Below are 10,843 nucleotides of genomic sequence, written 5' to 3' on the forward strand. Positions count from 1 at the left end.
ATGCTATTAAGTTCTCTCCACTCGGGCTATGTCGCATTAAAGATGCGGTTAACTGCCAATTGGAACAAACTCTCTTTGATGGAGATTGTCCATGAGCTGCAATGGGCCGATTCTTGCGAAAGTGATAAGCTCAAGCTTGCTCTAAGGGCAAAGAAGAAGGAGTTCAAGAACAAGGCAAAGATGCGATGCTTCTACTGTAGTCGGCGGGGCCACTACAAGAGAGAATGCAGCATGTACCTGGAAGATGAGGCAAAGGGAAGAGAAATCTCTACCTCAGGTATCTTCTTTATAAACTTACACTTGAATGCAAGCAATTCATAAGGTATTAGATACCATTAATGACTCACTATATGCTCCTATTTAAGGAACCAAGTGAGAAGGGAATATCAAGTGGATGTGGATATGCAAGCGGAAGAAGAAGATAATCTTTCCAGAAGGCTTGTAATCACATAGTTTATCTTGACATAGAACTTGTTTAAGTTTTTGTTATCAACCATACATTGATCTTCTGACGTTGGACAACATTTTTGTTTTGATCACAAGACTATTGTTTCAAAAGTCTTGTTAATATGTTATCGGTTCGGTTAATGGATATCATATTTAGTGTTATTGGTTATCGTGAAAGGAATGGTATCCTTCGAACAAGTGTATTATTCAGATAGAGGGTTCGGAGCTATAAGAAAGCTAATTATTCAGTAAGTTCAAGTGATCGGAATGCCTAGGTGGAGGCCGCTTCCGATCAGTAATATTAATGTATAATTAATATTACAGCTTAATCTTGACTAAACCCTTCGGGTCACACCCAAGCAACTAACAATCCAACACGACGAATTAATTCGGAAAGAATTGATGAGATGCTCGAGTAATATCAATTAGACGTCGGAAATTGAGCTAGGAGCGTCGAGACCGAGTGTCGCAAGTCGAGTCAAATTAATAAAAGATGAGACTGTAAAATCAATAATTAATCAACAATTTACTAAAATACTCCTAGCGTCGGAATGCCCCGAGCAAACCGAATGCTAGGGGCAAGTGAGGCTAGCATGCGCACCGCACCAAGCCAAGGGTGCTAGGTGCGCATGGTAGCCGGTGCGTGGCTAGCTAGGCTAGCAGCACCAGCCGCACACAAGTGCAAAGCAGCCCGCATAGCATGCGTGGCAGCGTGTATGCGTGCTGGCGCGCAGGCCAGCTAGTTGTGCGTGTGTGCATGCTGGCGCGCATGCCAGCATATGTATGGTACGCCACAGCGCGCCACACCCAGCAGCAAGATGCAAGCAAGCTTGCTGGGCTGGCACGCAAGCGTGCTCGCTGCTGGGCCAAGGCAGCAGCCCACTCGCAACCTGGCTGGCACAGGGCAGTAGCCCAGCCTAGCACAAGGCCGCCAACTGGGCGTGCCTTAGTGCCCAAGGCTGGGGGGCCACGTGGAAACTTGTGAGAGTGCCGGTTTGGGGATCCTTGGGGAGCAAGGATTTAGTCTCCCTCCCCTTGGTGTCCTCACCTAACCTCTCCTTATGTAATTGCCACTTGTTGATGAATTAATTGTTTGCTATTTTCTTTTTTATTTAAAAATAAAAAGGAAAAATTGATTTTACCAACTCTTCCACATTGATGGGAGAGTGGATTTCTCACTTGAGTTTCCCTATAAATATCCCACTTGGACATTGGGAAAACTCACTTGAGTAAGAGCTCAAAAAGGCATCTCCACTTGAGAGAAAACCTTTTAGCTCATTAATTACTCTAGTAGTGTTTTGGTCCGACTTGGCTAATCTCCAAATAAGTGACCGGTCGGGGTTGTGTTGTGGGTGGATATTTTCGTAGGCCATTGCGCTTGTGAGGCTTAGCTTTCTCAAGTAAGAGCTCCGTTGGTCGAGCGAAGCACGCATCAAGGCTAATTTAGTCTTTCTCTAATCTTGTTATTTATGTCTTTTGGTTATATTAATTGTGAGTTTTTCCTTGGGCTCGGGTTTTATTTCCGCCGTGAGTTAGACTCATCGAAACCCAACATATCAGGTACCCAAACCGATAGTGTTAATGGTACGAGTACCCGACCCATGCGCACCCCTAATGGATAATGTTATGTGGGATAGTATATTTCAAAGATAACATTTCAGAGGAAGTAATTAATAAAAAGTTGATATTCCAAAGCTATATATTGAGACAATACTAATAAGTCATGACTAAGTTTAACCTTATATATCAAGGAATATGTTGGTCAAGTGGTGTAAGTGAAAGTGCAAAGTCAAAGTGAAGCATTTATTTTGAAACGGTGGGAGAGTTTTTCTTAAGGAAAATTCTATTTGGTAACAACGAAGTTTTGTATTTCTCTTTAATGAATTTCAAAAAAATCTATTATCTTTGATAACCTTGTGTTATTAATTACCCAAGATAATAACTAATTTAATTAAAATCATTAGCCATGGTTAGTTTTTTCAAATCATTTCTTTAACAATTAAATTAATTATTTTTTTAAAAAAGAACTAACCCCACCCATGCTTCCCCGGCCCAACCAGACTAAACTCACATCCCCCCTCCCCACCCCTCTGCCAGCGCCAACCACCCTCATCCCCCTACTGGTACCTATATGCCCTCCCTCAACAATAATGCCAAACAACAGCCATCCAGCCCTTTACAACAGAATTCCTAACATAAAATAATTCATCTTCATCACCATCAGCATGGCAACATCCTCATTATACTAATTCAACGCCATATTCTCGAAGTCATCCAACAACGGTGTTTTCATCTGTTCATCGTCTTCTTCAGTGGTGATGGAAGCGTCGGATTCTCAAGGCCATTGTCGCTTTTGAATTTCTTCGCCAATGAGACACTAGAGAGGGGAAGTTAGGGTTTCGGGGTAAGGGGAGGGGATTTCAAGGAAGTGGTGGTTGTTCAGGGGTAATGGGGAGGGGATTTTAGGGCTAAAGGAGGGGGTTTTGGGGAAGTGGTGGTAGTTTAGTGGAAAGGGGGAGGCGCAGCATAGGTGGAGGAGGTCGGCGCACCGACGAGGGAGGATGACGCTGAGCGTCGGCGTGGTTGGGAGAAAGGGAGAGGTGGCTGGCTAGTGGGGGTAAAAGGGGCGAATTTTGTTAGAAAGTTTATTTTCTAAAAGAAAATTTTGAGTTCTACTGCCACCAAAACACCTTGTTTTGACTTTTGCTACTTGCTACCTAAAATTTTATTTTATTTCGCTACCTCTAAAAGTTACAAAATATAGCTTTTGCTACCCCTTAACAAAATCCACTAGGGTTCCATTAAGTGAGGCCCATTATCTCATTAAATAATGGTTTAATTTATTAAAAAAGAAAAAACTCTAAAAATAAAATAAAAAATCCCAGCCATTGCCTCACTGTCAGCCACCCCTCCCCTCCTCGTGTCGGCTGTCAGCTTCCAAACAATGCCTCGGCGCCGGTAAACCCACCCCATCCTTTCCCCCACCCACACTAGCTGCCTTCCTCCCCCTCTTTCCTACTCTTCAATGTCGTATTACTGCTAAACAAGTTTTTCAATTTGATGCAAAATTGGTGCAACTGGGGTTGCTCGAGGTGCCGAATTGTTGAGGTTGATGCCGCTTTTGTTGGCGACGGGTTGTTGAAGTTTGTGGGGCGAAGAGGGAGTAGTGGTGCAGCTGGAATTGTTGTTGTCGTTGTTGCGGTTGCAGGGAGATTGGTGGTGGAGGTTGAATGTGTAGTAGTAGGGGAGATGTGGTGAAGGCTACGATTTTGTTGGCAGTGGTGTTGTTGCTGGTGTTTAAGTGAGAAGAGAGGGAGTAGAGAAACAGGGGATCCAAGTTAATAGGGTATCCAAGATGCGGCTGTGTGTAAAGTGATTGTTTACTTGTGGTTAATGTTGCATATAAGAGTGGGAAAGGGGAGGGAGGTGGGCAACGTGGGTAGGGGAAAGGTAGGGGTGGGGTCGCCGGTGCTGGGGGATCGTTTGGGAGCAGGTAGCCAGCATGGGATGGGGATGGTTGCTGACAGTGAGGGTGGCTAAGGAGGGAGGGGGTGGCTAGAAGGTGGCTGGACGGTGGTTAGGCGCCACTAACAGAAATAGTAACCAATTATGTTAAGTGGTGGCAAAACCTATATTTTTACTTTTAGGTAGTAGTAAAATAATATAAAAATTTAGATGGGTAGTAAAAGTCAAAGTAGTGTATTTTAGTGGCAGCAAAAGTCAAAATTTTCTTTCTAAAATTATTTTTCTAAACAAAATTTAATTATAATTAGACATTTAGTTAAACTATATCATTACTGTTATAGTTAACTTGATATAAATATTCATGATTACTAAACATAATAAGGTTTTTGCAATTCACCAAAGAGAAAACTTAAAAATAGAGTGTTATCAAAGAGAATTTTATTTATTAAAAACTAGATTAGGCTCGTGCAATGCACGATTTAAATATTATTTTACGATTTTAACAATATTATTTAGCTTATTTGTGTATAATATGTACGTAGTACAAATAATTTAATCAACATGTAATAAATTGAGAAATTAATAAAGAGTGAAAGCCCCAATTCATATAATCTGTATAAAATATACGGAGTAGGAGAAAAAAGATAATGTTTATAAGAAAATGAAATAGTCTGACCTTCCTTTAATTTTTCTAATCGAAATTGCATAATTAGTCAATTTAAATATAAAATCTGTTAGAGTATAATTAATTTATCATTTTCAAATTTTTACTTATGTTGAAAAAAAAATAATGATGTCATTATTAGTTTTGGCGGGAAATTTTTTTATAAGAGGTTGACATGTGAAAAGTAATGACATCAGCGATAATTACTTTAGTTATATTTATAGATACTTTCAAAATTTATTTAAGTAAAAATTATAAATGTGTAATATTACTATATCTTCCCATTTATTGTTCATATAAAATATAATTGTAGTAGTAAGTGGAATACAAGTCATTTTTTACTTATTAGATAAGAGAGTGAAAGTTGTTCAGAAACATTGATCTTATAATATAGTCTATGCGGACAATGTGGAGAAATAAGAAGTGATAAAAGTAAAAATTTTCTTTACCATAAAAGGAAAAAAAAGTAAAAGTAGGAAATTTTTTTAGAAGAATCAAAATGAAAAGTAGGAAGAGAAAAAAAAAAAAGAATGAAGGAAGGAAGTACATACAGAGTAATTTAAAAGTAGGCTTAAAAATGAATCAAACAATATCTCATATAATTATAGAATTATATGTTGTGATCAATATTTCAAACAAATACTTTTGTAATGATTTGTGGTCAATAGTCATGTTTTACTCACAAATATTACGGAGCATGTAAGAATGGGACAAACAAATAACAATGTATGAAATATTTATGGTTTATTCAAATCTGTTATCTGACACATGAAACATGTAATATAGTTTTAAGAACGCTTTTTTTTTGTTTTTTTTTTTTTTTTTTTTTTTTTGTATAAATTACGAAATAATAAATATAATTATTTATAATTTATATATTTCAAACAAATTCATACAATGTATGAGCTAAACACTTACTAATTATCGCGAGCCAACTAATCATACAAGCACTTATAAATTCATAATGTCCATTATTAGTGTGACTACTACCAAGTGCTATACCTTTAACCCAATATACTTTATCTTTTTGTTGTAAAAAGTAGCAAATGCATGTTTAAGATGCATAAGAGATAAAATTGAAAAAAGAACGGGTTATAGAGAAATTGAGGTAATTGCGTACATTATTGAGCATTTTTTATTGAGCATTTGACACGTAATTACATTTAAAACTTAAAAGGCATGTCAAATACATCTATATGCTTTAGCTAGGAATGTTTCTTATGCGGAAAGTCTCAATTATTTATCATATTTTATATTATATATTTATATTTACTTATTTCAAGTCTCATAAATAGAGGTGTTCATTATTCGGATTAAACTCGAAATCCAATTCAATCCACATTGAATTGTTTATTCGGATCATACGTACTCAAACTTTAAATCAAATCGAATCGGATTAGAACTTTTTAAAAATTTGAATTTCTAGATCGGGTTGAATTAACCTTATTTGTATCCAAAAAATCAAATAACTAAAATATGAAACCATGTACAAATAAAGATTAATATAATAATCACGTAAAACTATGTTTATTACATTAATATAATTATGTAAACCTATGTTTTCAATTAGTGCATTAATCATGTACAAGTGTACTACTATGTTTTCATGACATAGAATTTTTCTAATAATCGCATTTTATTTTTATATTCGCATTAGGTCCTTGTAACTCATTATAATTTAGATTTTGAAGTCGGATCCAAATAATGGATTTTAATTTGGATTGAATCAAATTGGGTTTGATGAGCAATTTGGATCGGATTGGATTTGAAAATTAAAAATTGATCTTTACTTCAGAACGAATTGAATTGGCCAAAATCCTAATCGAAAATCGAATGGACATCCCTACTCATAAGTTTAAGTTAGGTCAAATATGATAAATTCAGGAAAGTTCTGATAAGGATTATATTTCTCAAGGATAATTACAACTAAATTAAATTTTAATAATGTTTAATAAGTTAATAATTAGTTCACTTAATTAAGTTCAGATTAATAAAAATTAGATACATAGAACACACCCATACATTTTACAATGAGAAGATCAAAGGACCCTGATCAGATCATGATCCCCATAATTGTATGGTTTTCTTATTGCAACTAGACACCTGGGAGCATGGTGGATACATGTACTCCCTTCATTTTTTTTTTAAGTGTTACACTTTGATCGACATATATTTTAAGGTGAATTAATTGACTTAATATAAAAAAAAAAAAAAATAAGTGGACTAGTTCGGGTATTTAAAAGTTATAAGAAAATACAGTAGAGTTGATGAGTATACATTACAAAAGGTTGATATCAGATATGATTGAGACATTCTAATTTAACAAGTGTTCATAAGACTATATATATAAGCACATATAATGTTAGACAAAATGGTGTATGTAAATAGTGTAAAAGTCAAAATAGGGTACCTAATTAAACATTCGTTCTTTTATATTCTACTCATTTACCATAGATATATTTAAGAAATTGTTGAATTAAAGAATATGAGTGGGTGTAAGATAAAGTAAGAGAGAGAAAATAAAAATGTGGGTTAGTGAAAGATGAATAAAATAAGAAAGAGAGTGTAAAAAGGTATGGTAAAAAAGGGTATGTATGCTAAATAAAATGAAGCAGATTAAGTTGAACATAAAAGAACAACCTAAAATAAAAATTGAGTAGAACAAGAACGGAGGAGTATCTTATTTTATTATTTTTTTATTGATTAAAAAACCTTCACATTCTACCATAATAAGTAAATGGAAAAGTTTGTTCTAGTATGTCCCAAATGTTTTGAAACTAATTATACTTCCTCCATTTTTTAAATACTTAGCTTTCTATTTAGGAAAAATAGATGCATCATTTTTTTTTTCTCTCTCTTTTTTAGGTAAGCTTTTGCTTCCGAATTCTTCAACCGTACATTTTTCAATTGGTCTCCACTACCCTTTATAATCCCTAAAACTGTTTAATATCTCTCACCAAAAATTATTTAGGAGTCTATAAAATCTTCAGTGATGATGCATCTAAAAAAACGAGAAAGTAATACAAATATGCTCTTGAAATAATGTGAAAAGAATATTTCCTAATGAAGAAAGTTGGTGAAAACAAATCATCATATTAAACTCAATAAACACGTTACAAATTATTGTATCTAGAAACTACATGTTAATATACTTTTACTTTGTTCATTTATACAATCATACTAACCAGAATGGGAAAGATTAACTATGCAAGCAAATACCTTGAGACAGAAAAATCTCTGTTTTGGGGCTTAGATTCAAGGCCTAATTTAAGAAAATGAGTAGCTTGTAAGTAAGTCTAAGTAAAGTTTGTTATTTCCTCAACAAAAAAAAAAAAAAAAATTAAAATAAAGTTTGTTATGATAAAAAAATTCTCACTAATTTTACACGTTTGTCACATTTCTACTAAAAATCTTTCATGTAGGACCTTTTTTTTTTTTTTTTTTTTTTTTTTTTTAACCTCATGTTCACATTGTATATTTCCTCGTTCTCCTTCTAGAAATCTAGGAGTAGAATATATTCTACATGTGTGTCCATGTTTCTTTAGAACTGTGCATTTAACATGCATGTTGCGTTTGTATTTTAAATGCACATGAGGTAATAAGTTACATGTGTGATCCAGCGTAGCTCTAGTCATCAATAATAACTATATACTAAAAGACACACCAGCAATTACACGTGTCATTTTTTGGTGTCTAGTCAATAATTATATACTAAAAGACGCACCAGCAATGACACGTGTCATTTCCTGGTGTATCCTTAGCTTTTTTTTTTTTTTAAAATTAAATTCTATTAAAGAAACAAATCTTATAAAAAATAATTCCCTAATCTATTTTTTTTAAAAAACATAAATTTTCCTAATCTTATATTCCCTCCGTCCTTTTATTAGAGTCTCATTTCTAACATTTATTACTCACATAATAAAGAGAATTGGGACTCTAATAAAAAGACGAAGGGAGTACAATATAATTACTTTAAATAAAAAATATTTGATTCTTTAACTCAAATATTTATATTGCTATAAAAAAATTTCTTAACATAATTTTGATCAGTTTCTACGTCATTTTATATCTAACATTTCATAAACATTCATTTTGATCAAAATTTGTTAACAATATTTTTAGAATTTAATTTTTTTTGTTTATAAAAAATTAATTATAAGATAATTTAATTATGGTTATTGAAAATTATTATCGTGCATGACATGGGGACTAACCTAATAAAAACATACCACTAAAAAAGACACCAAGATTGACACGTGTCACTTCTTAGGATTGTTTTTTCCTCCAAAACTTTTTTTCTTTATTTTTTTAATTCACTTTCTAAAAAAAATTTACTTTTTATATAATTGTGATTCACTTCCTTAATAAAATATTCACTAAATCATATAATTGTAGTATTCACTTCCTAAAAAAATATTCACATATTTTCCATATCTTTTATTTTATAAAATATTATTTTATATTCTTTAACTTTTTGATTCGGAACTCAAATTTAAATATAAATTAAGATTCAAAATTTTTCAATTTCATTTAATCATATGAGGATTATTTTTTGGTAATTTCGAATTAACATTATAATTCGTTATAAAATTTTGTAAAAATCGTGCGTTGCACGGGACTTAGGCCCTGTTTAGTTTGCCTTATATTTGCTTATCTGAACTTATCTGATTTGATCTGGTATGATCTGATCTGGTATGATCTGATCTGATCTGAATGTCAGATTTGACCTAACTTTGACCTTAAATATATGATAATCTATACGGAAAAAATATATCAAGTGGGGTCTTGTTAAAATCTTAATAATGTGTATTTTATTGATATGTGATTTTTATAATTTTTTTCATTACGAAATTAAAGATATATAGCGATAAAAACTGCACATAAAACGATGATCTGATATGAACTTATTTTTTCTGATCTGATCTGAACTTATTTTTTCTGATCTGATATGATTTGAACTTATTTTTTCTAAAATAAATAAAAATAAGGTGAATTAAACAAGGCCTTAATCTAGTATGTTACAATATTAATTATGGATTGAAGCAACATAAGAAATGTGTTGCCAAAAAAACAAAAAAGAGCAAAGTCATTAGAAGATCGAGCGAAAACAATTGCCATAATTGAGTTGTATTTTATTTTCTAATCTTTCTTTCTCTCTCGCCCTTTCATATGTCTGTTCTATTTTATACATTTTCTTTTTCTTTTACATTTTATAGAATTTGTAATTATTTAATAGATGACATAGTGATGTAGTCATTTATGATGTAATCATATAAGCTCAACAAGCCCAAAAAAGTAAGGTAAAAATTTAAAAATTTGAATTTGGTGAGTGAAACATTGTTTCACGGCCGTATTAGACATACATCGTAGTGGCATGCCACAAGAGCTTTTCACATTTTACAAATATTATAATAAACCCGGTCTACATTAATACTAATGTGAACCGAGTATATATCACGTGATTTTTATCTATTTGTTTTGCGATTATTTTATCTTTCTCTCTCTTTCTTTTGATTTTCTCTCTCCTTCCCAGATTATTTTCTCTCGCTTTTTAATTTTTTTCTCTCTCCTCCTTCTCTGTACTACAATACTTCAAGGTCTTCAACTATGGTGAAGACAAAGTGTAAATTCACCAAAATCAACATTGGTGATCAAACTAGAGGTGGAATTTCATCAAATTGGAGTAAACAAAGAGGATTACGGTCATATTAAACTAAGTGAAAAGTGATTATATAAACTAAATGTGATTATAAGAAATAAAAAGTGATTTATCAAACTAAATGATTATAATAAAAAAAATGAGAAGTGATTATATCAAAACTTAATGTGATTTTAAGAAATAAAAAGTGATTATATCATATCAAATTGATTAGGTTGTATGTGAAGCATTGTTCACTATATCTAAGAAAAATAAGTTTAATGTAAAATTAAATAAGATAATACGAAATTTAGCGATAATTTACCCAAACAAAACGGATTATACTAAATCAAAACTGATTATACCGATACAAAACTGATTGTGCCAAATCAAAGTTGATTATAACAATTAAAAACTTATTATAACAAATCTCCGCTTGAGCTAATATTATATGTTGATTTTCCTCCTCAACCTCATCTGCTAGTACCCATCCTCTACGCTTGTATTCATCTTTTACAATTTCATCTTCTAGTTGAATTCAAAAATTGGATGGTTAAACAATAGTACAATAATAAAAAAAAATTTGGATAATTTGAATGAATTTCAACAATATATTGATATTTACCTTC

Source organism: Chenopodium album, chromosome 10 (genome assembly GCF_948465745.1).
Source record: "Chenopodium album chromosome 10, dcCheAlbu1.1, whole genome shotgun sequence".
Taxonomy (NCBI): domain Eukaryota; kingdom Viridiplantae; phylum Streptophyta; class Magnoliopsida; order Caryophyllales; family Amaranthaceae; genus Chenopodium; species Chenopodium album.